This window comes from Zootoca vivipara, chromosome 13, assembly GCF_965207765.1.
Source record: "Zootoca vivipara chromosome 13, rZooViv2.hap1.1, whole genome shotgun sequence".
Taxonomy (NCBI): Eukaryota; Metazoa; Chordata; class Lepidosauria; order Squamata; family Lacertidae; genus Zootoca; species Zootoca vivipara.
The window spans coordinates 12,250,919-12,277,739 of NC_142596.1; positions in this window are offsets into that span (position 1 = coordinate 12,250,919).

Below are 26,821 nucleotides of genomic sequence, written 5' to 3' on the forward strand. Positions count from 1 at the left end.
GAAAGGAGCCCCAATGATGCAAATCCACTGAGACACCTCCTGTGGCCACCGTTGGGGGGTGCCATCAGGCCCTGACCTCCGTAGGCCCAGGACAAAGCAACCGCCCCCGGAACCCCTTTAACGGGGTTAAATCTCCAAATTGCGGGCAGAGGATGACGCAATCTGCCCCCCCATTTCTCTTATGCAAATTTCCAATGCCTAACCGCAAAACCAAGTTGTGACGAATTGCCATGAGGTAGGCGAAAAAACCAGTTTGGCTAGTCCAAGTGGAAAAAGTCCTACCCGGCCCCACGGCCAACCGAGGCGACCGACCGAAATCCACAGCAGCGTCGGCCTAACCTGCCTGACCTGCCTAGCCTAAAGGGCGGGAGGGTGGGTGAACTTCTTGCTCTGGGATCCGGGGCGAAAGAGGATGCGCTCCCGCCCCGCCCCAGTTTAAATGGATGGAAGCCCCGCCCCGGCTGACCCGATTGGCCAGCCAGCTTATGACGTGGCGGGGATTCCCCCTCTCGCGAGAGGGCTGAGTCTCAGCCCCCTCGCGAGGGTTCTGTCGGGCCAAGCCCACAACCCCACCTCCGTGTCAGCGGAAGTGGTTTTGTGTAGCAATGTCCCTCCCTCCCCAGGAAATAAAACACAGGAGAATTAAAACACAGGACACAGTGAATTAGATTTAAGTGGGTGAAAGGGCCACAACTTTATTGGTTTCGGATGTTGAGCGGTATTGGCTTAGGCATTGGAACCTAACCGACTATATCCGACTGTAACCCGTGTGTTACAGTCTGGGAGAAATTAACCACCAGAAAGGAGCCCCAATGATGCAAATCCACTGAGACACCTCCTGTGGCCACCGTTGGGGGGTGCCATCAGGCCCTGACCTCCGTAGGCCCAGGACAAAGCAACCGCCCCCGGAACCCCTTTAACGGGGTTAAATCTCCAAATTGCGGGCAGAGGATGACACAATCTGCCCCCCCATTTCTCTTATGCAAATTTCCAATGCCTAACCGCCAATCGAGCCCCAAGGCTCGCCGCCAATACCCTCACACCCGCAACCAACGCTCTAATGCCCTGACTAGGTCCCCCAACCAAATATCATTTCCCAGTGGTGATAAATGTACCCCATCCTCTCGATAAAGGGCTGCTTCAGTGCGTATCAATTCTGGGTGATCAATTATCAGACCATTAAGGTCCAGCACCCTGCGCATTACAGACGAATTCAGAAGCCTCCTGGACTTGTTCAAAGCTTTAGAGCAGTGCCCGCCACGCCAAACACGCCTCTGCAACAGGCAGGACCACAGCAGCGTCATCCCAGGGAAGGAAGCCAGCAACTTATCAAAGTCCCCAAAAATGCTCAATTTCAAGTCTACGGCGTTCCTGTATGCCAAATCATTCTCCCCCAGCTGTATGACCAGCGCGTGGGGGGGCCCAACTGAAGCAGCCCTGGCCTGGATTGCCGGTAAAAGTTCACTCCAACGCATCCCCCTCCGGGAAATCCACGAAACCTTCACATTTTCTGGGAGGCCAAGACCGTTCCCCAGACCCGTTTCAACCGCCCTTTTCTGGGCCCAAAGGATGATGCTGTGACCCGCTATCCACACCGAGATGTGGGGCCCACCTGAAAAGGAAAATGACAGGCGGGGATCAATATGGGGAGAAGGCTTAAGGGGTGGGGCGCAGGTAGCCCTTATAAGCGTTCGATTTCCACCTCCCCAGCTCCTGAATCCTTTCAGACGACAAACCCATATGCATAGCGGAGGTGGCTGCCCCAATACGAAAGGAATGGGCAGAGAATTGGCTGGGTTCCAGGCCACAAGCTGCTATGGCTTTACGTAGGACCCGAGTGAACTGGGCACGCGTGAGTTTGGACTTGTCTTCGTGAACCAACAGCGGGTCAGTGCCAGCTGGCCTCAGGGAAAGGAAACGTCTTAGATCTAGCACCGGACATGGGCCTTGACTGCCAGTTGCTGGCAGGCGAATGGTGGCACCCATTCCCCGCTGGTCAGTCTTTGATCGTCGAATGTGCACGACCGCTAAGGAATTGGACAAGGACACATCCTGCATCCTGATCCCCCGGGAAAGACCATTAGGGTGGTCTTCGCACACTACTTCTCCAACCCTTAGGGCTCCAAAAAATGCTAAGGAAAAGGCTGCTGCAAAGAGACTAGATTCGTAGTCGGACCAGCAGAGGGCGCGCAAGTGGGTGTGAATTTGACACAGCAGATCAAACGTGATGGGCCTTCTTGAGTCGCGAGCCGGCGGTTGCAACCTGCGCCATCCTTCCATGGCCCTGCGAAGATGGAAATTATCACAGGGGTCCCTGGAGTATAGTGATTTGCAAAAGAATGATATGGCTGCTGTGTGCAAATTAAGTGTTTTCGCTGCGCGACCCAGATCCCTGAGGTGAACCACATACTGCATGACCTCCCTTTCTGAAGGGGGGTCAAGCGGTGCGGGAACGGGACCTTTACGTCTGAAACTTAGAAATTCGTTCCACGCGCGCCTATATGAGCTCAACGTGGAGGGGGCAACAGACGCAAATACTCCCTTCAAGATTTCTCGCTCCCAAGGCTCCATAGGGACTCTGGGAATGGCTCTGGCCACTGCTGTGCCTCCGGTGCCAACGAGCGGAAGCGGTCCATCTGGAAACGAGACAATGCATCCGCGATATCGTTATTTACCCCTGGAACGAACTTTGCTGTGAATTGCATGTTCAGTTGCAAGCTGCGCAGCACAAAAGCCCGAAGAAGGGCAGAGACTCTGTTGGAACGGGATGATTGCCGTGAAAGAACACTAACCACCGCCTGATTGTCAGTCCTAAAGCAGACCCGGCGGTTCCTGAATTCCTCAGCCCACAAGTGCACCGCGGCGACTATTGGAAAGAATTCTAAGAAAGTTAAATCACGTGTGATGTCTGAGTCATGCCAACTTGCTGGCCAAGGCTGAGCGCACCATCTGCCCTTAAAGTAAACTCCAAAACCCAGGGAGCCTGCTGCGTCCGACTGCACCTGGAAATCAGAACTCAAGCTCAGATTGTCCTGCCAAAGTGACACCCCGTTGAAGTGGTCGAGAAAGGTCAGCCATGCCTCAAGGTCGGCTCTTACCCCTTTGGGCAAGCGGACTCTATGGTATGGCCGCTTGAGACCCACAGTCAACCTGGCTAGACGACGGCAGAAAGGGCGTCCCGGCGAAATGACCCTGCATGCGAAGTTAAGATGGCCAAGCAGGGATTGAATTTGTCTAAGGGTAACCTTTTTGAGGAGGATGAGCTGCGAGATTAGTTCCTTAAGGGCAGTGAGCTTATCCATGGGTAAGCGCGATGTTTGCGCCACGGTGTCCAACTCTATCCCTAAATAAGTTAATCTAACCACGGGCCCTTCGGTTTTATCGGCCGCCAGGGGCACCCCAAGTTCCTGAGTAAGGGCAGCGAAGGCCTGCATAAGGCCTGCGCAGTCCGCGTTATTTCCCTTTCCCACGAAGAGAAAGTCGTCTAAGTAATGTGTGACGCCCGCTAAACCTGTTCTAAAGCGGAGGGCCCAGTCCAGAAACGTGCTGAAAGCCTCAAATGCTGCGCACGCAACCGAACAGCCCATGGGCATGGCTTTGTCTATGAAGTACGCCCCCTCAAACCTGAAGCCCAACCATTTGAAGTCCCGAGGGTGCACTGGCAGAAGGCGAAAGGCCGACTCTATATCGCATTTGGCCATCAAGGCCCCTTTCCCAAATTGTCTTACCAACCTAACGGCTTGGTCAAAGGAAGCGTATTTCACGGTACAAAGCTCCTGCGGGATTCCGTCGTTTACCGATTTACCAATAGGGAAAGAGAGGTTGTGAATGAGTCTGAATTCACCCAGAGTCTTTTTTGGGATGATACCTAGGGGGGAAATGTGGAGTCCGGGGATGGGTGGTGCGTCAAAGGGGCCCGCCACCCGACCAGCAGCTATTTCCTTATTGATTTTCTTAACCGCAATGTCTGGCCTCTCCCGCAGAGACTTTTGGTTGGGCGGGTCACCCGACAAAGGCGGGGAAAGCACCGGGATTCTGAAACCTTGAGAGAAACCTTCCCAGATGTAGGTGGACGCACTTCTGTTGGGGTAGAGGTCTAGGAGTGAACGCAGGGGGGAAAGCTTTATGGGGGAGCGTGCTATCGTTAGGGATGTGTTAGTATCTGTTTTGGCCAGGGGCTGGTCCTTGCGTACCTCCTTGAGGGTTCCTTGAGCCCTGGTTGGAGCCACCGCCTCTTCCCCCCCGAAAGGGCTGCCTCCCCTTGAAGCAAGATACCCCAGGGTGCTGTCCGAGACACTTGTCGCACTCATGCGCGTACTTACAATTGGGCCTCTGACAAAGGCCCCTGTTAAATTCCCAGCAGACCCTACGACGGGGGTCCTTCCTGGGTTCCAACCTGAGAGACTTTTGTGGCTCCGCCTGCTTCTTTTCAACATAGGGGACCACGTGGTTGCTCCAGAAGTGCTGATTCCTCTGGTCCCAGCGAGTCTTTGAGTTTTGAGAGGCGTTTCTACGAAAATCTTCATCATAGTTTAGTGCCGCTGCCTCCCCAGCCATTGAATAGGCCAACCTGACATCCGCTATGTAAGCCATCAAGTGCATGGCCCTCTTGGGGTACGCTGCCGAAATCACAGCCACCCAAATATGTATGCCCTCATGCCAATTCTCAAATGTACGCTCAGCGCGCGGGGTTCTAAACTTGCGCCTGCCATACTGCTTCCTCTTCTCCCCTTTTCCTAACATGTGCGACAAGGGCAGGAGAGTGAAGACATCTATGAAATCCCCGTTCAGTATCTTTTCCCGCTTACGGTTTGAAAGGTGGGACCCCAGCACTATATCAGTGTCTGCACAAGTGGAGACTTTCACATCAGGAACCACAGCACCTCCCCGACACTCTATCGTACCATTAAAGGACTTCCGATGGGAGCTAGCCCTCCTCCTATGCACCCAGGCCGGGAGGCCCATCTGGTCCTCAGCCACCCCCCAATAGTCCTCCATAGGGATTTCCGCGTCTGAGTCGGAAGACGTACCAGATTCATCATCGGAGTCCTCCTTCCTGCTGCGCTTCCGCTTGTCGGTCTTCTTCTTCGCCTTCCCGCCTTGATGCCCTTCTTCGGTGGCTGGGGCCACACTGGCGGGCCCGGGCCCCAGGCCGATGGCCTCTGGTGCCGAGCTTGAACCTGCAGCCGCCTGAGACCTGAGGAGATCTGAAACAGACTGAGCAGACAGGAGGGGGGACGGTGGGGGACGACCCAAGTCCTGAGAGGAGTCATGTGGACCTTGGTGGGAGATGTGAGCACCTGCTTGCGCTGCCTGCGCCACGTTGGCAACCTGCTGGGAGTTATGGATGAAGGAAGATGAACCCTGCGAGACAACACTAACCTGTTGAGAAGACTGCACTAAGGGCTGGATCTGATGCGGGTTAGCCATTAAGGAGGCTCCCATAGCCTGCTGAGAAGGCTGCGCTGTAACCTGAACCTGAAGAGGGTTAGGCATGAAGGAGGCAGCCGCAGCCTGGGCCTGATGAGGGTTAGACATGCAGGAGGCCGATGTGCCCCCTCGTGCTTCCGTGTCCTGCCGCTGACTAGGGAACAAAGCGGCAGACCCGCTGATAGCGTCCACACTACTGACCTGAGAACTAAGTTGGGAAAAATTATTCGTGAAAGACGCAGATGTGCCCGGGCGGGCACCATCGTCCTGCTGCGTGCTGGTAAGCAAGGGGCCAGGAGCTCCCCCACTGCTAGACTGAGAACTAAAAAGGGAGAAATTAGAGGAGGTAGATGCCTGACTATTTTCCAGAGGAGTCTCGAGGACACAGGCCTGGGAGCTGGCAGCACTATTCTGCGACGCCCGGTTCGCAGAGGCGAGAGAGACACACAACGGGGCCAAAGTACTGCACAATGGACCTAGCTGATTACAGATATTCTGCAAATTAGAAGCCACCTGGGCCAAGGCTTCGGGGTTGAAAGCCGGGGCAGGGCCTGCAGCCGTGAGGTCAGTGTTGGCTGGGGGGGCTGCACCCTTGGATTTGTTGCGCAGGCTGCGGCCAGCCATGGTCCTGCGAGCTATAGCGGGCCTAACTAAGGTAACAGGCAGAGTTGAAAAGAGCCAACAAGAAAATAATGAGAAGAAGCGCAAACAAATAGGAATTAACTTACTACGTGCGTTAATTAATGCCCACGCAACCCCCAACCACGTTTAAGCAAGGCCCAGATATTTAGCAAGGTCCACCAACAATGCAGGGTATTATATAATTAAGCCAATTAATTTCCTTGATGCCGTAAAGCAACCCCGATACCAATCAACCAAATACCTGATGAATTAATGAAAGTGAATTAATCAAAAGCCACACAGGTAGAGATAAACTGGTTAAACAACAGCTGATTGATAAAGCCAGAAACCAATGTCAAGCAATTAAATAAAACGGTAACTGAAGCACCAATAAACTTGGGTAAAACCTAGCAATCCAATTTGTAAGCACTGACCGAGTACCACAGAAGCAAGGCTCAGTTTGGAAGCGGACAGAAGAGGAGCCAGCAAGAATATGCGGCCAAGCTTGCCGCTGAAGTGACCCTCTCAAAATGGCCGCTGCAGCCGGCACACGTGGCCACTCTCAAAATGGCGGCCGCTGGGAATCACCCTCTCAAAATGGCCGCTGAAGCCGGCACACGTGGCCACTCTCAAAATGGCGGCCGCTGGGAATGACCCACTCAAAATGGCTACCACAGCCGGGACACGCGGCCACTCTCAAAATGGCGGCCGCTGGAAATGACACACTCAAAATGGCTACCACAACTGGGACACGTGGCCACTCTCAAAATGGCGGCCGCTGGCAATGACACACTCAAAATGGCTACCGCAGCAGGGACACGTGGCCACTCTTAAAATGGCTCCCTGCGCTGCCTCAGCCAGCTCACGCGACCACGGGGGGTGTTTCTAGATACTAAATATTAATTCCCGAATTATTAATTCCGAAAGGTATGCAATGGCCCGTGCGCGGGCTAGCTCACCCCTCAGCCGATGTAGCCCCGAAGATTCCGGCGCCGCTGGCGGAGCACGAGCGGGGAGGCAGCCGCCTCGACCCTGCATTTTTTTTTTTTTTTTTAGATTTAACTACGTTATAGATAACTTTTTCTAAGAAACCAGAAGCCCTCCCTAAGGGCTTATGGAAAATGAGCTGGAACTTGACGGCGTGTAACTCTATTAAAGAGAACCTAATAAAAATGTTCTACAGATGGCATATTACACCGTATAAGCTCTCGAAAATGTATAAGAACGTGAGCAATATATGCTGGAGATGTGAGGAGGTGGGAAGCTGGTATCACATCTGGTGGGAATGTGATAAAGTGGCAAAATTCTGGAGTGAAATCCATGCAGAAGTAGAACAGATCTTTAAAATCAAATTCCGCAGAACACCAGAAGCGTTTCTTCTTGGTATAACCACTCTGGATATACCAAAAAAATGCAAAAAAAAAAAATATTTCTATACGTTTCTGCTGCTGCAAGAACACTGATAGCTTCTCGCTGGAAAGATGTAATAGCACCTAACAAAAAAGAATAGTTCTATAAAATCTTAGAATATACGGAACTGGCTTACCTGTCAGAAAAAATAAAGGACAATCTGAGAAATAGTTTCATTGAGGAATGGAACAGCTTTTTGTATTATCTAAAAAAGCGATGCAACGCCAACACAACCTTTGAAATAGAATAACTCTTGTTGTATAAGGAAAAGCGATAGAAATATAAAAATCTAAAAAAGATGATTTTAGGATGAATAGAATCAAAATGTTAGAAGTCTATGTCATATCCTATATTTTGTTTATCTTTTTATCTGAGTTTAATGGAGAGATAAAATGGAGAAGTTAAAGAACCAAGATTATGATTAAGAAGTGGGAATTATTTGGGATGATATTTACATGGATTTTGTACTGTAATGGTATGGTCGTATGTTGTATGTTTGTATGTATGTATGTTAATACGTTAGTATGTATGTATGTACTTTCGTTGTGACTTATGTATGTATTTTTGTTGTGATTTCTGTATGTTGGTGGTTGTAATAAATAAATAAAAAGAATGAATGAATGAAACCAGAAGCTTTTCTTTTAGGGATTTTAGGTTCAGGGATCACAAACAACCAGAAGAGATTATTCATGTATGCGACTATAGCTGCCCAGACTTTGTTAGCTCACAGATGGAAAGAAAATATAGTCCCTACCAAGGAAGAATGGCAGATAAAGCTGATGGACTACGCTGAAATGGCAAAACTCACTGGAAGGAGGCAGGAAGAATCAAATTTGAATAAGGAATGGGTAAAGTACATAATGTATTTGAAAAATTATTGTAAACAATTTAAGTCATTAGTAGGACTGACATAAAACTTGTAGTTAAAAGTCGAATTTTGAAGTGTTTAAAGATTTGTTAAAATTGGAGTAATAGAGGAGATGCAAGGGGGGGGATGTTGGTATAAGGATTCACAAAAGGGGGTGAGGGAAGTCAAAGGGGATATATATTGATTATATTTTAACTGTGTGTGTTTTTGTCGTTTGTAAGCCTGAAAATTCAAAAATAAACTAATTTTATTTATTTATTTATTTTTACACAATGAAAAGAAAAGAAAAAAGAAAACCAGAGTTTTAGGCTGAAGAAAAATATTTAAAAAATACAGCTTCCCCAGAATGGATGTGCTAACTGCAGGATCCTTATACGGATCATGAACAACGACTGAGTCACCACCACATATTCCTTACACAAATGGGACACCAAGTTTATACATTCTCATTCTGAACAGAGTGCATTTTCATGCAAGAGTAAACAGAAGCCCAAATTTCTCCCAGCCAGTTTGGTGAGCATTTAATAAGAATAAGTTGCAGGAGGCACATGCCAAAACCAATTAAAATTTATTAGACTGGTAATAGAGAAAAGTAAAGTAAGCAATGTGATCTCAGTCTTTGCTTACAGGTGCTCAGTGGGGAGTCAGTTCAATCTGTCAGCCCGGTCATTCACAGTTCCTCGGTGCCAGTCATGTGAAGGGAAGCTGAAGACCAGACGCTTGATGAGAGAGAGAGAGAGAGAGGAAACCCCAAATCGATTGCAACAAAAGGCACGTGAAAACACAGGGAGGAAAAGAACACTGACATTTATTTCCCAGGGTGGGAAATCCTATGGTTTTTCTAGATCAGCTTACAGCGTTTCCCTTAAAATCAGCAGTCCTGAAAGTGTGTGTGAAAGTGTGTATAAAATCAGCAGTCCTGAAAGTGTGTTCAGCAACCTCACTATTGCTACTGGCAGTGGCTTCTCACAGGGTTCAGACAGAAGTCTTCTCCAGCTCCACTTGGAAGATTGAACCCTGGACTTTTCTGCAAAAATAAAATAAAATAAATAAATAGCAGGTTCCCTTTCCCTTCCTCAGTTGGGCTGAAAGGCAGTGAGAGGGTGACCACATCAACTGTGTCAGGACAGATAAAAGAAAGTCCTTCTTCATGCACTGCATACCGGTAGTTAGACTATGGAATTTGTTCTCACAGGAGGCAGTGATGGCCCCCAGCATTGATGACTTGGAAAGATGTTAAATGGAACTGTTTGCGTTATAAAAAAAAAAAGGAAAGGAAAAGGAAAAGGAAAAGGGGAGGGAGGCTCTATTTGCAAAAGGTTTATGATGGAAACTTAGAGCTGACTCTTCCCCGTCCTTTCTTATTTACGGACTGAACTGAATACAGTGGAACCTCGGTTTATGAACACCTCGGTTTACGAATTTTCAGTTTACAAACGCCGCGGACCCATCTGGAATGGATTGATTCACTTTCCATTACAGTGGTACCTCTACTTATGAATTTAATGCATTCCGAACGCACATTCGTAAGTAGAAAAAAATTGTAAGTTGAATCCCATAGGAATGCATTGGGAGAAAGCAACCCTATCTAAAAATTCGTAAGTAGAAAAAAATCCTATCTAAACCACATCCAAGATGGCGGACGGAGCTCCATTCATAAGTAGAAACATTTGTAAGTAGAGTTATTCGTAAGTAGAGGTACCACTGTACTTTCAATGGGAAAGTTCGCTTCTTAAGGATGATAAAAAAATAGGTTTTGAGGATAAAAGGTCCAAATTTCAAATAGAATTGTTGGAAGGCAGAGTTAAATTATTGTCGAAAATGTACGATCTGTTGTTAGATGAATTGACAAAAGATGAATTGACAAAAGATGCTATGATTAAATGGGCAAAAGATGTTGGGCATAATATTGAATATGACGCGTGGTTGAAATTGTGGAATCAAACACTGAAGTTTACAGCATGTACCGCTTTGAAAGAGAATGTCCTGAAGATGATGTATAGATGGTATTTAACACCAGTAAAATTGGCTAGGATGTATAGAATGAGTAGTAAAACTTGCTGGAAATGCAAAGAAAAAGATGGTGAATTTTATCATATGTGGTGGGCATGTGACAGAGTTAAAAGATTTTGGGAAATGATATATAATGAATTGAAAAAGATTTTTAAATATACCTTTCCCAAAAAACCAGAGGCATTTTTGTTAGGAATTATGGGAGGGGAGATTGTGAAAGAAGATCAAATACTGTTTATGTATGCGACAACCGCGGCTAGGACTTTGTTGGCCCCAAAATGGAAAAATCAGGAAATACCAACGATTGATGAGTGGCAGATGAAACTGATAGACTATGCTGAATCAGCAAAACTGACATGCAGGATCCGAAACCAGGGAGAGACAAAGTTCCGAAAAGATTGGAGTAAATTTGTGGATTATATGGAGAAAAACTGTAGAAGTTTAAAAACACTCGCAGAACTGAAATAAATCCTACGAATTGACTGAAGTAAGGACAATGGTAAACTGCGAGACAGGAGTAAATAAGAAAACCGTGGGAAGGGAGGGAAGTCAAAGCTCAGCAGAGCAAATTGAGATGGGTGAATTTAAGAAAAATGTTGTTTTGTTTGTTTTATTTGTTAATTTGGAAAAATTGAATAAAAATCATTATTTTAAAAAAAGGGAAAGTTCGCTTCAGTTTATGAACGCTTCAGTTTATTAACAGACTTCCAGAACCAATTACACCCATGTTTCAGGTTAAGTACGCTTCAGGTTGAGTACTCCACAGACCCGTCTGGAACGGATTAATCCACTTTCCATTACTTTCAATGGGAAAGTTCGCTTCAGTTTATGAACGCTTCAGTTTAAGTACTCCGTGGACCGTCTGGAACAGATTAATCCACTTTCCATTACTTTCAGTGGGAAAGTTCGCTTCAGTTTATGAACGCTTCAGTTTATGAACAGACTTCTGGAACCAATTGTGTTCATAAACCAAGGTACCACTGTAATGCTAAAAGGACTTGGAATTTAATTTAATTGGAAGTACAAGTCATTTGTCTACAGCCGGATGGGAGGATGAAAGGAATCTGCGAACTTGCCAAGGAACTGATAAGGTTCATTACTGATTTGTCTGCAGTTCGATGGATCACTCTTCTTCCTAGGCTGAGAGGGGAAATAGGGAAAACAGGTTATTTACTGGGACAGTGTGATTTTTGCAGCTGTTGTTAAAGTTGCAAAATGAAGCATGGGACAGAGCAATGGATAAATTTCTGAAACAACAATGGGATATTACCTCCGCCCAAGGCATGATGGAGAAATGCAACATAGATAGACAAAACATTTTACAAGGACAGGAAGAAACATCACAGACAGAATAATTAACGAGCTATAGTTCATTTTCAAAGTCAAACACAATTCCTTTTGGGTTGTCAGGAGAGACCAAGATCTGGTTCCTTGTACTTGAAGGGGAGAATAATCAAGTGGCTTTTAGAAAAACTATGAGATCCTCTCATCCCCTAGAACCATTGTGATCCATTCCAGTCTTTTTCTCCATTTAATTTTAATTTGGATTCCACCGAACCCACTCAGCCTGGTTTTTAAAAGAAATCTCTTCCCTTTAGACCAGAGTTTCCCAAACTTGGGTCTCCAGCTGTTGTTGGACTACAACTCCCATCATCCCTGACCACAGATCCTGCTAGCTAGCGATGATGGGAGTTGTAGTCCAACCACAGCCAGACACTCAAGTTTGGGAAGCCCTGCTTTAGAAAGACACTGAGGGGTGCCTTTCTGCAAAGAAGTCCCAATTAAGCTGAATGTAAACAACAACCATGGTTCAGAGGCAAGGGAAATGGCTTTTCACAAAGGTCCGTGTGGGACAAGCATGTCATTACATAATAAAAGAGACAGGCAATGAGTTTTCCTGTACCTGCCTGATTAGCACAAACGAAGGGTCATGACCTAGGGCTAAAGCAAAGTCACAAGGGTATTTTCCCACCTCATCATATATTATTTGAATCAGGTGATCTCAGCCCTACTGAAAGAGGCTGAACTTGGGCTTCTTGGGAAATACAAAAGGCAAAGGCACTTGTTTTAATCTGGGTAGGATATGCTTGCAAGAGATGATTAATGGCTGAATTATAGGCATTGCTTCCATTAGATATGGCAATGGGTTTCGGGGAGCAATCTGGCACATTCGGCCTCCTGCTCATAGCTGGCATTTCCTCCGATCAGCACTGGTGGGCACTCTAAGGGCCTTCCCCAGGCAGCTGCTATGCCACATTCATTAGTCAGAGTAAAGCCAAATCAGTCTTGTGCATATACAAGGTTCCTGCTGAACCAAGCTGTTCAGTAACAACTGGGTAATGGGTTTTTCTTTCTTTCTTTAATTGATCACAGAAGAGTGGAGGAAGACTTACAAGATGTTGAGGAGGGATGGAATGCAGCGGAAGTAAAGTACATTGGTACCTCGCAAGATGAATGCCTCGCGCAACGAAAAACTCGCAAGACGAAAGCGTTTTGCGATGTTTTTGGTGACTCGCAAGATGAAGTTTTCTATGGCTGTGCTTCGCAAGACGAATTTTTTGCGTTTTTTGTTTGTTTGTTGTTTTGTTGTTTTGCTGCAGCAAACTGCGCTTCGCAAGACGAAATTATCGCAAGACGAAGCGACTCGCGGAACGAATTTATTTTGTCTTGCGAGGCACCACTGTCTAAGCTGTAGTATGGGCTCATTCAGGGCTTTTTTTCAGCGGGAACTCACTGGAACAGAGTTCCGGCACCTCTCAGGTGGGAGCCATTGCCATTATTAAGAGAACAAGGGAGTTGTTCCTGGTGAGTTCTGGCACCTCTTTTCCTAGAATAATAGCATTGGGCTCATGTAATAGCAATGGCATGTGTGTGCATAAGGAGGACTTTAAATTCTATTATAAATACTAAGCACAATGATGACTAGTTGCTTAGATCTCTAGCACTGGCAGAGAATACGCTCTCCAGCCTACTCTGAGTTTTTGTTTTCTGGGGGGAAACCAACCCAGAAACTTTTTAATCTCCCATTCATTCAAGAAAATATTGAGAATGTGGTTAGGCACCAGAATATGGATGTTCTGAAGCTAAGTGGAACTTTCAGTGGAACAATGCACAGCATCATTATCTGAGTGCACCATCTGTTGAAATGAAAGAAAAATAATACTGTGTATGTATTCCCCCCCCTCCCCAGCTCCAACATGCTAGTTTCTTGCCCACCCACAAACCTCCGGCTGTCCTATATCAGCTGTGTTTGCAGTTTATAAGATTTACAGCCCCATCTGGGTTTCATTCTCCCTGCCCCCTCCCAACGCGTTTTGGAATTGCGTTCAGTGTTTGGAAATAGTGAATGACTCAGACATGACCAATTAGCAGTCTCTGGATAATGTGCAGGGTATCCAGTGTTGATATTGACACTTGGAAGCCGATCAGAGCTCCCATCTTTTCTGCGGCTATTGCCGCTCTCTCTGTGGGTTGACTGACAAACACAGAGGCAGGATGATGGATGAACATTAACTGCACAACACAGCAAACACTAAACGCCGACAACTCTTGAAGTGAGTCGCCAATTCCCTGCCTAACTCCTGCCTGACAAAGTCCCTATTTGCATACAGAGAAAAAAACAAGTTCAGAATTCCTGCAGACTTCAGAGCCTTTGGAATCGTATTGTTTCGTTTGGAAATGTGAAGTGTGCCACACAACACAAGGTAGTAGAAAGCAAAGAGAGGTTTCTGGGGCAAAAGCTTCTTGTAATACTGACCCAGATATTGGCCACTGAGATATATCCAGCACTGATTATCTTAACCATTTATCCCTTTCATTCATTTCTTCCTTGGCTTCTATGTCCCATTCCACTCACATCATGGCTGCGGGCTGCTGTTTGAAGGAGCATGTGTGTTTACTGGAATAGGTTTAGCTGTATGTTCATTGCCACCTTCAAACAATTCTAAGAGGAACGGAGCCTCAGAATTGTAATGACTCAGATCTTTCTGAGGATTGCAAGTCTTTACAGAGGATTCCAGTATTTTCCTAATTTAAAAGAGGATTAGAGGGATTCATAGAGTGACTACCAGCCATGATGGCCATGCACTGCCTTCTGTCAGGTAGCCAAGGAATCAACCCCCATGGCAGATTTCCAGGAATGGATAAGACAAGGAAAGTTCTTACCATCTGCTTTTTATTCAATATTCACAGAGAGAGGCTTGGAAATGCAGCTTCTTGGAATAATTGCATTGCCCTAAGTGAGTCTCCACCCTCTCCCTCTCTTCCTTCATGTGTCATCACTACAGGTGCTGAGAAGTCCCCTCTGCCTCTGAGCTCTTTGCTCTCCTACTTTTAAGGCTCACTGGGTTCTGGGAGATGGTGGGTCTGGAATGCTTTCTAGTGATAATGTGTCTGCCAGCTGCTCCGCCTCTGCCTCCTCCTCCTCTCCCATTATTTCCCAACTTTTCCCCTCATCTGCCTCTGAGCTGTGACCTCCCTCAAACCCCTGTTGTAATTCGGAACTGTCTTCCTCTTCTCTGGAAGGGTCAGGCTGGGGAAGCGGTCTCCACCATCCCTCCTCTGCCCAGTCCCTGACACCTTCACGGTTGGAGGCAATGTGCTTCTGAATACCAGTTGCTGGAAACTGCAGGAGATGGAAGTGCTGTTGCACCCATGTCCTGCTTGTAGGATTCCCATGAGTATCTGATTGACCGTTGTGGGTGCTGGATCCAGGCCACTGACCTGATCCTGCAGGGCTATTATGCTCTCCTAAGCATCAGCACGGAAAGCCTGTTTATTCTGCGCTCTGAAAAATCTGAACTCACTTGACGAAAATAACAAGGTGTCCCTATATATGAACATTTGATAAATACAAATTTAAGGGCCTTGAACATGAGAAATGTGTCCTATATAAAATTCATCAGCTGCAAAATTCCTCAGCCCAATTTCCACAGTAGAGTGTCATAAAGCTAAATTATGAAATAATGAGCTATACTTCTTCTCGTGGCAGCACAACTTGTGGTTCAATGCTATGAGTGGAATAATAGGGCATTGTGTATTAAAATGCTATTTATTTATTTATTACTCATGTATTTTTAAGCTTTGTATCCTGGTGTGTGTATGTGTGTGTGGACATCATCTCCAAAGTGCCTCACAGCATTTATGAAATACAATTCTTTTTTTTTAAAAAAAAACCCTACAATTTAAAGTTTGAAACCATAAATGAATATGTTTGTTTGTGCAGAGGGCCTTCTCGGTAGTGGCGCCCGCCCTGTGGAACGCCCTCCCATCAGATGTCAAGGAAATAAACAACTACTGTACCTGACTTTTAGAAGACATCTGAAGGCAGCCTTGTTTAGGGAAGTTTTTAATGTTTCATGTTTTATCGTGTTTTCAGTATTCTATTGGAAGCCACCCAGAGTGGCTGGGGAAACCCAGCCAGATGGGAGCGGTATAAATAAATTATTATTATTAATTGTCCATTGTGAGCTATAAAACGGTATTTCCCCCCAGAGCATTTTCAGAGCGTTTTTTGGTATAGGTGTGTAGACGCAGCCTGGGTTGAGAATGACTCCCTTCCCTCCTCCAGGCGGATCCTTTTCACCAAATGGGTTCAGTTTGGCTGGTCAAGAAGCAATCATGCAATGCCGTCTCCACCTCTCCTCCTCCCCGCTAACAGTGGCTGATATTTAATGTGCTCTGCATAGCATCCACTTGCTTATACAAAAGAGCTTCTCCTTGAATTCTGCCAATGGCGATGACAATAGCTGCCGTTGAACTCTTTTTGGTGGATAGAGGGTGGTTTTCCCGTGTTCTCACTGAGGGCAAAGCATTCAGCACCGCTTGTGCTAAAAGCTTTCCTGAGGTTCCAACTAGCATTCAGCTTCAAAATCAGATTTTAGCCTCTTGAAGAGCTAATCTCCACTGCTGGAGGCCAGCCTTCAAATTGCAGGAAACTGCTGCCGCTACTGTCTTAATGCTGTCATCCTTTTGGACCTGGGAACTAATTGGAAATCAGAAAGAAGCTTTCTTTCGTGTCAGAAAGAGAGAATGTCACTTAGCAACCAAGCCCCCCAAGATCTTGGTTTGAGATGCCCTCACTTGTGTCTCGTTCTCACTCTGGGGGTAAACCTGTGGCCTGAGCGGTACTTAGGGAGGGAGGAGAAATGGGTTCAGCTCATAGCTTAATGTGGATCTACCTCATTCACACTATCTACTGTAAGCCACTATCTGAACTGAAATGCAGTTCTCGGTGCCCAGCCAGCATGCTGCCATCCAGATGTTTAGGACTAAAATCCAATTTTGCATATTGTCGCATGCCACCACAATTTCCTCGTGGTTGGTGCAAGGCTCCAGGGGTCCCAGGGGTTCATGCTGGCTTGGAATGAGGGACAACAGAGACAGTGTTGTCCTTGTCATGTGATAAAGGTATTTGAGAGCAGAAGCAGTAAAGGGAGGCAGTAAAGCAGTTTAGAAATGTTGTGAAATGCTGTAAAGCTGCACAATCACTCTGCATGCTGAATCACTGTGATGCATCCTGAGGATGACGCATTCTCTGTACCTTGGTTTAAGTATGCCGCGGTTTGAGTATTTTCAGTTTAAGTACTCCGCAGAGCTGTGTGGAACGGATTAATCCGCTTTCCATTACTTTCAATGGCAAAGTTCACTTCAGTTTATGAACGCTTCAGTTTATTAACAGACTTCCAGAACCAATTGTGTTCATAAACCGAGGTACCACTGTAATGGTAAAAGGACTTGGAATTTAATTTAATTGGAAGTACAAGTCATTTGTCTACAGCCGGATGGAAGGATGAAAGGAATCCGCCAACTTGCCAACTTGCTTCAGGTTAAGTACGGACTTTCGGAACCAATTACACTCATACCTTGGGTTAAGTACGCTTCAGGTTGAGTACTCCGCGGACCCGTCTGGAATGGATTAATCCACTTTCCATTACTTTCAATGGGAAAGTTCGCTTCAGGTTAAGTACGCTTCAGGTTGAGTACTCCGCGGACCCGTCTGGAATGGATTAATCCACTTTCCATTACTTTCAATGGGAAAGTTCGCTTCAGGTTAAGTACGCTTCAGGTTAAGTACGGACTTCCAGAACTAATTACACTCATAGAATCATAGAGTTGGAAGAGACCACAAGGGCCATCCAGTCCAACCCCCTGCCAAGCAGGAAATGCCATCAACACATTCTTGACATATGCCTGTCAAGCCTCTGCTTAAAGACCTCCAAAGAAGGAGACTCCACCACACTCCTTGGTAGCAAATTCCACTGTCGAACAGCTCTTACTGTCAGCAGGCTTTTTGCGCCCTAGGCTAAATCACCTTCTGGCGCCTCCCCCCCGGCACATGCATCATGACACGTGCGTCGCGCGTCAGGACGCATGCGTCTTGACGTGTGCACAACACCGCTGATGCCGCTGTGTCCCCTCCATAGGCGGGAGGGCGCTGAGCTCTCATTTCAGCTCACGCGCCTCCCGCCTATGGAGGGGACGCTGTGAGCTCTTCAGCGGCTGCGGCAGCGAGCGAGCGTCGGCGTCGGCAGCAACAGTGCCCATAGCTGGAGGCTTCAGCTACGGGCGCTGCCGCCGCCACCGCCACCACTTGCTCGTTGCTCCCGGTGCTGGCGGCAGCGCAGGCGGCCGGCGGGCAGGCTCGACAGCGCCCCCTCCATTTCGGCGTCCTAGGCCAAGGCCTACTTTGCCTAAATGGAGGCGCCGGCCCTGACTGTCAGGAAGTTCTTTCTTGTAGTTTGAATCCATTGCTCCGTGTCCGCTTCTCTGGAGCAGCAGAAAACAACTTTTCTCCCTCCTCTATATGACATCCTTTTATATATTTGAACATGGCTATCATATCACCCCTTAACCTTCTCTTCTCCAGGCTACTTCGGGTTAAGTATGCTCATAGCTGCCAAGTTCTCCCCTTTTTTAAGGAAAATTCCCTTATGCTGAATAGGCTTCCTTACGAGAAAAGGGAAAACTTGGCAGCTATGAAGTATGCTTCAGGATGAGTACTCCATGGACCTGTCTGGAACGGATTAATCCACTTTCCATTAGTTTCAGTGGGAAAGTTCGCTTCGGGTTAAGTACGTTTCAGGTTAAGTACAGACTTCCGGAACCAATTGTGTTTGTAAACCGAGGTGTATCACTGTACCTGTTTGCAGGCAGAGTCAGTCAGACAGTTTGGAGCCATGAGTTGGGGTAGAGTCAGTGTTTGTGTGTGGAGCCTGACTCAGAAGTGAAGCCTGTACTCTGTGTCTGCTCTGAAGCTAGTTTAAATCTTCTGTTCACTATGCTGTTTATTTGCAAACAAGTTTTAACTCAATAAAGCTTTTATTCTTTTACTGAAGAAGACTCTGCATTATTAATTTATCACTGCACATCAGTCCTAATGTAAAGAAAAAGAAGGCACCTCTTAGCATATGTGGTGGCTGTGTAAGGTAATAAAAAACATTATGGGAAATGATATATAATGAATTGAAAAAAATGTTTAAAATAACTTTTATTTTAAAAAAAAAACAGAAGCTTTTTTATTAGGAATTGTAGGTACCGAGATTCCAAAGGAGCAGAAAAGACTTTTCATGTATGCAACAACAGCCGCATGGATGTTACTAGCCCAGAGATGGAAAGAAGGCAAAGTCCCTACCAGAGAAGAATGGCAAATTAAGCTGATAGACTAGGCTGAAATGGCAAAACTGACCAGAAAGCTCAGGAACCAAGAAGACCAAAACTTCAATAAAGAATGGGATAAATTTCATCTGCAAGCAGATGAAAACATTAGCAGGAATGCAATAACACTTGTAATGCAGAAAATACTCTGAATAAAATGGAGAGAGAAAATTTGGATGATGGAATAATATGCAGTTGAAAAGGTTCATAATAGGACCCATGGAGGAGAAGGCAGGAAGTTTGGAGATTCGGAGAAATCTCTGAATATGGATATGTATTTTGTATTGTTATAACTCTACACTTGTAAAATCAAAGAAAATTTTCAAAATAAAAATAGAGACTGTGTTGTCCTTAGAATATATGGTTTATTTACACCATAAGCCTATGATGGAGAGTCAGTAGGAGAGTTGGAAGGGACTTCGAGGGCCAGCTAGTCCAACCACCTGCAATGGAGGAATCACAGGGTGTGACGTTGGCAAAAACATCCTCTCTGATCACAGGGTCCATCTGTTAAGGCACATCAGCCTTAACTTCTAATTTCCCTGAGATAGCCTTAGCGATGATCTTCAACTGTCTTAGCTTTTTTTTCAATCATTGATCACACATACACATACACAACCTTAATTGGATTTGTACAATTACAATTAAAACAACAACAACACTGTCATGAAATGTTGTTCTATGGATCTATTGTAGACTGAAATGTGTTATATTGGCTATTTCGGTAAAGCCTGACATCCCTTCCTCGGCTAAGGTTGTGGCATTTATTTAAAGATTTATAAGGAAAGCTTTATACACACGGGGAAATTTGTTAGGTTTTAAATGTGCCTTAAGGAAGGATTGAAATCTATTGGGAGAAGGGACTCCAAAACTATTTTTTTCTGTTTCCACAGATGACTTTTTTTATGTATACCTAGTGAATCCCAAGAGGGTCCCCCCCCCTCCCAGAGTAGTATATTTTCAGCAGTAGTAGTATGCTCTGTAGCCATGAGGAATAGCAAAAAAAATACCTTATTATCTTCAGTAGATAATGTATTGAAACTCAGACTAGAATTGCAGCAGTGGCACAGATAAGCAAACTGAAAGCAAAACATATTTTTTCTTTAAAAAACAACAACCACACAATTTGTTCAATACAAGACACACATTATATAACTTCTTCCAGGGTCATTTTCAATCACTTGCAATTAGCACCCTAGTGCCTGATTATATCACCTACCACAGTGATAGATAGAATAGCTAGACAATCCTTTCTTACTTAAATAGGTCATTACTGCAGCATAATATTAAAATATATCACTGAAAGTCCCCAGGTAGTTGTCTCAGAAAGTCATCTGTAGGAGGCAGCATCAAGTGAAGGCAACTTTGCATTCCCAGAATGCCCCAGGGAACTACGGTTTCATTTCTCAGGAATCAGAGGGAGTGAAAGTAAGATGGGACTCAGACACACAGCTGCAAATAAAATGTATTAAATGTGTTGTAAAGTGCAATATACAAATGTGACACTAGATGACGACAGTGAGCTATGCCAAATTCAATATATTTTTCAAAACCTTTTTTTTTAAAAAAAAGCATTTTCGTTTTTTCTTTGTGTGTAAATTTCACCATGGAGACCCTGTTCTGTGAAGAGGCAAGGAAAAGCCAGGCAAGGGACTCTGGTAGAGCTGCTGCCTAAAGCAAGACTAAAGGCAACTTCATGATTGTCAAAAGTGATCACAGCAGATGAAAATAAACACAAGTAGCATACTCACCTTATGGTTATTGATGGCAGAGTGCCTATGTCAGGGATAGCCAAGATACCTACAGATGTTGGTAAACTACAGAGGAGGTGGGAAACTTCTAGGCCTAAGGCTAAATTTGGATCACGAGGCTGTTTTCCCTAAACCATGCCCATCTCTCCCACCTGTGACGTTGTATGGGATAAGTGCAGACATGGTTGCAAAGGAACAATTGGGAGACTTAAGTTCCGGACTGTTCCTTTGCTGGAGTAAGATACTCCCATTGCCCACCCCAACAAAGACTATTTGTGCCTCAAGCCCCACATGTTAAAACACTATGATGTCACAGTCATGGCTTCCCCCAAGGAATCCTGGGAAATGTAATTTGTTGTAGGTGTTGTAGGAGAGTTGTCAGAAGATCCCTGTTCTCCTCACAGAGATCCCATTCCCAGAGTGCCTTGGGAAGAGGGATTGGTGGTTTAACCACTCTGGGAATTGTAGTTCTCTGAGGAGAACTGGGGTCTCCTAACAACTCCCAGCACTCTTTTACAAACTACGGGGATTGGCAAGGCTCCCAAGAGTGTGTGGCAGAGGCAGGGGACCAGGGTGGTGACCCAGGAGAGGCGAGCAGTGATTTATAGGGTGCCAAGTCACCCACAAGACAGGAGCTAGGGCAGGAGGGAGAGTCAGGGCAGTCCAAAATGGAGGACGGCACGCAAGATATGGCAGGGGAAGAAGGGGATGGTTCAGGCGAGGGGTGGGTCAGAAGATTTTCCACCCTCCCCTGCCCCACCAGCTTCGAGAACCAGAATGGGCATGAAAAGGGAAGAGCAGTGATGACTCTCATGCAGGAGAAATCTCAGGTTATGGGGATGCAACCCGTCAGAGGAGAGTACATAAACTGGCAGAGGGGAGGGGCCCCCACCTGTTGCCGCAATTGCTCCACAGGGCCCAGACCTGTGGAGAGCTGCCTAGAGGCTAGGTGTGTTTGTGCCAGAGTATCCAGAGCACAGTGGAAGCTGCTGCAAGTGTTTCTCTTGCCAATATAGAGTTAACTATCAGAAGTGTACCTTCCTTATCTGGAATGGGACATGACACTATCGTTCCCAAGAAGAAAGCCATGACTGTTTGAAGTGATATTGTCATGAGATCTGAAATCCCAGCTTGCTCAGGACTGGGGTGCCCATTGCTGTCAGATGTGCTGTTAGGCAGCGGAGGAGGAGGAGGATGCCTTCTGTGGGGAGCAGGCTAAGAGGGAGGTTCAAAGCCCTGCCACTTTGTCTGTAGAGGCTATAGAGGGGGGGAGCAGCCCTGCTGGTTCTCCATCCTGCCTAATAATAATAATAATAATAATAATAATAATAATAATAATAATAGTTTATTATTTATACCCCGCCCATCTGGCTGGGTTTCCCCAGCCACTCTGGGCGGCTTACAACAGAAAAATGAAATAAAATAATCTATTAAACATTAAAAGCCTCCTTAAATAGGACTGCCTTCAGATGTCTTCTAAAAATCTAGTAGCTGTTTTTTTCTTTGATATCTGATGGGAGGGCGTTCCACAGGGCGAGCGCCACCACCGAGAAGGCCCTCTGCCTGGTTCCCTGCAACTTGGCTTCTCGCAACAAGGGAACCACCAGAAGGCCCTTGGTGCTGGACCTCAGTGTCCGGGCAGAACGATGGGAGTGGAGACGCTCCTTCAGGTATACTGGACCGAGGCCATTTAGGGCTTTAAAGGTCAGCACCAACACTTTGAACTGTGCTCGGAAACGTACTGGGAGCCAATGTAGATCATTCAAGACCGGTGTTATGTGGTCTCAGCGGCCGCTCCCAGTCACCAGTCTAGCTGCTGCATTCTGGATTAGTTGTAGTTTCTGGGTCACCTTCAAAGGTAGCCCCACGTAGAGCGCATTGCAGTAGTCCAAGAGGGAGATAACCAGAGCATGCACCACTCTGGCGAGACATTCTGCAGGCAGGTAGGGTCTCAGCCTGCGTACCAGATGGAGCTGATAGACAGCTGCCCTGGACACAGAATTGACCTGCGCCTCCATGGACAGCTGTGTGTCCAGAATGACTCTCATTCCACAGAGCAGAGAGATTCTCTAGCAGCGGGATGCTCTTGACCAGCCAGAGGTGTGCCTGCAGGGCTGACCAGTGTCTCATCTCTAAGGACATGCCACCACCTTTGCCACTGGGATAAGACCCACACCCCTCAGAGGAGCCTGTGCCTCATAAGAACACAAGAATAGCCCTGTTGGATCAGGCCAGTGGCTCATCTAATCCAGCATCCTTTTCTCACATTGACCCACCAGATGCCTGTGTGAAACCCGCAGAAAAGACCTGAGCACGATAGCACTCTTCCCTTCTGTGGGGTCCACATACTGGTATTCAGAAGCCTCCAAGTGAACCAGTCTCATAGGAAGAGTCTTGTGAGTGAGTGAGCTGCATCTCACCTTTGCAGCTTCCATCCAGTCTCCTGCTGCTCTTCTCAAACACTCTAGCTACACCTTTGTCATGTATCAGAGGATCCAAACCCCACGGTAGGCTGCCAGGAATGGATAAGACAAGGAAAGTTCTTTGTTGTTGTTTAGTCATTTAGTCGTCCGAGAACACTGTCCAACCAAGTTCTTACCAACAGCTTTTATTCAATATTCACAGAGAGAGGTTTAGAAATGCAGCCTCTTGGAATGATGGCGTTGTTCCGAGTGAAGCTCTACCCCCGCCGTCTCTCTCTCTTCCTCATGAGTCATTGCTATGGCTGCCTTCGAGCCCTTTGCTCTCCTACTTTCAAGGCCCGCCTTGTTCTGGAATGCTTTCTAAAGACACTGAGTCAGTCAGCTGTCGCTCCCCTGGTGCTTCCTTCTCCTCCTCCTCCTCCTCCTCCTCCTCCTCCTCCTCCTCTCCCATTATTTCCCAGCTTTCCCCCTCAGCCTCTGAGCTGTGACCTCCCTCAAACCCCTGTTGTAATTCTGAACTGTCTCCTCCTTCTCTGAAAGAGTCAGGCTGGGGAGGCGGTCTCCACCATTCTTCCTCTGCCCAGTCCCTGACAACCTTTGGCGTTCTGCACCTGTAACCTGACCTGTACCTCTGCTAGTCTTGAATAAAGTTTTCTTCCTACTCACATATAAGAGTCTCGGTAAGGGAGAGTTATGATACTGCTTTAAATGCACAGTGCAGATGGCACCTTAATCTGCATAAAGATAAATGTGTGCAGGGAAAAGAATGGATAGCAAAACGTATTTAAGCAAACTGACCTAATTCACACCTCGCTAACCCATGGGATAGAAGATAATTACCTTTGAATTTGCACTTCTCCAAATATTGTGATACAGCTAGGTTGTAAATACCAAAATGTGTAAATATTTCTGCATATTTGTGATACACTGTGTTTAGAAATACATGCCGTATTAATTTAAATCTATATTGTGTGGGGAAAGTATTTAAATTGTATTTTCACCAAGGGGAGGGAACCTCTGGCCCGTGAGACCACACCCTTATTCCAGAAGATGTCTCTTGCCTGGATGGAGAATGCAGATGGGTGGGTAGAAACTAGTCCACGGTACAAAATTTAAAATTGCACTCCTGGTTCCAATCACTTTTGCCTCTGGCCCCACCAGAGGAGACTGCTTGGACCCATGGCTAGAAGGAACGGGACAAGTGGGAAACCAGTCGGACCCATGCTTTCTAAGCAGGGATCAAGCCGAAGTGTGGACGACCACAACAACTTTAACAGCATGAAAAGAAGAAAAGGCTAAGGAGTAAACCCCACACAAATCCGGAGTCCCTAAGACAGATGGATGGTTTCTTGTATGTCTCCTTTTGGCCTAGGTAAAGGTAAAGGGACCCCTGACAATTAAGTCCAGTCGCGAATGACTCTGGGGTTGCGGCGCTCATCTCACTTTAAAGGCTGAGGGAGCTGGCGTTTGTCTGCTTCCGCAGACAGTTTATCCAGATCCTATGGCCAACATGACTAAGCCGCTTCTGGTGAAACCAGAGCAGCGCATGGAAACGCTGTTTGCCTTCCTGCTGGAGCGGTACCTACTTGCACTTTGACGTGCTTTCGAACTGCTAGGTTGGCAGGACCTGGGACCAAGCAACGGGAGCTCACCCCGGCGCGGGGATTTGAACCGCTGACCTTTCGATCGGCAAGCCCAAGTGGCACAGTGGTTTAACCCACAGCGCCAAATGTATTGCTCTGCTTTCCTTTGGTCCACAATGAGGCTGAGAAGAAGGGGCAGCCCAGGATCTCCATACATACTGCTCAGGCTTGTACCTCGGGGAGGTCATTTTGGTGCCACTAACACAGTGGTTTAACTTCACCCCTGGAGGCACACTCCATTGTCTCTCAAGACTGACGGATGCCAACAATACACACACAAACGTATATTTCACAATCATGAACATTCTAATGCACATTTCCCCATAACACCTGCATTTGTGCACACATTTTTGGGTTGTGGGACTGTATTTAAAAATTCAGAAAATTCCCCCTTAATTCTATCTGGATGAAGAAGCTCCCTAAAACGATAAGGGGTTACTTGACCATATTTCAGCTGCTTCGTTTACTCACACACAAACAAGCCCTCAAACTTTCCATTATTTTTGCCCAGGACAGCCTTACCATATTGTGGCATTGGCAGGTAAGGCATAATTTATTTTTATTTTTGCCATGTGTAAGCTGTGACTACAATTGGAACAGAAAGTTGTTAATTAAGAGGGTTGTTTCGAAAGCTACCGCTCAAGCAACCTTAAATCAATTAGCAAATGTTTGCAAAGCGCTTTGAAGATGGGAAGTACTGTGCTATATAGCTGTTAAGCATTGTTGTTTTTAGTTTAGGGTCTCTTTAATTAACTTTTGGAAAAGCTGACATAATCATAGATGCCAGGAAGGATGGGAGCATCTTATTAGCACATTTTCTGTGCTTGATAACTCTCTGCAACAAGAGCAATTGTTGGCGTGCCAGTCCTAGAAGAAACACATTTTGCCTAAATAATTTCAAACTGTGCTTAGCAGTGGTATGGCTGTTTGGGGTTGCAGAGGGGGGCAGAATCTCAGCTTTCATTTCTGATTATGAAAAGCAAGTTCCTGGTCCTTTTCCACTCCCCCACCCTACCCCAGCAGCGAGGAAGAGGGAAACAATGCATTTTATTCTTCACCAAATGATTGACGAAAATTAAATAATCCCATTTCCAAAACTCCCTTCCTCCCAGTTCAGTGATGGTGGGAAATTCTGCCTGCAGAAAAGACAGAGGGAATTTTCTCTTGCATCTCCTTGCTGAGTGCTGCAGCACTGAGATCTCGAGAAACAGCCTTCTGTCTGCACTGATTTCTCCCGCAGACTGGAAGATTAAGTTGCAGGGGCTAGAAGACTATTCCCCGCAGCATGGTGGGCCAGATCTTGCCCACAGACCATAGTAAAGGTAAAGGGGAGCAAGTGATGCTGTGGTCTAAACCACTGAGCCTCTTGAGGTTGCCGATTGGAAGGGTGGCGGTTTGAATCCGTATGGCCGGGTGAGCTCCTGTTGCTCTGTCCCAGCTCCTGCCAACCTAGCAGTTTGAAAGCACGCCAGTGCAAGTAGATGAATAGGTACCACTGCAGCGGGAAGGTAAGCGGCGTTTCTGTACACTCTGGTTTCCATCACAGTGTTCCGTTGCCCCAGAAGCGGTTTAGTCATGCTGGTCACATGACCTGGAAAGCTGTCTGTGGACAAACACCACATTTAGTTGTTTGCACCTGTTTTAGTTCTGCACACTGTCTCTAATCCAACAAGGGAATCCTCCCAAGGATCTACTTTGCTGGAACAAAGCAAAATGATGTGCTCTACCTTCAAGCATGATTGTTACCCCCAGCTCCCACCACCACATCAAAATGATTCTGGCAAATTCTGAGGACTTTCATCACAGTTTCAGTTTTCATCTGAAGACTAGACAAAAAGAACAAGCTGTTTCTTATAGAGCAGGAATTGAGTTGTCATTTTCATGTTCATGCCTGGTGCTTAATGAAAGGAATAGTTTCTTTGAAGCATCTCCAAGGCTTTATGTTCCTAATAAGGTTGTTCCCGACATTTGATTTAAACAACAAAAACAAAAAAATCCCCAAAACAT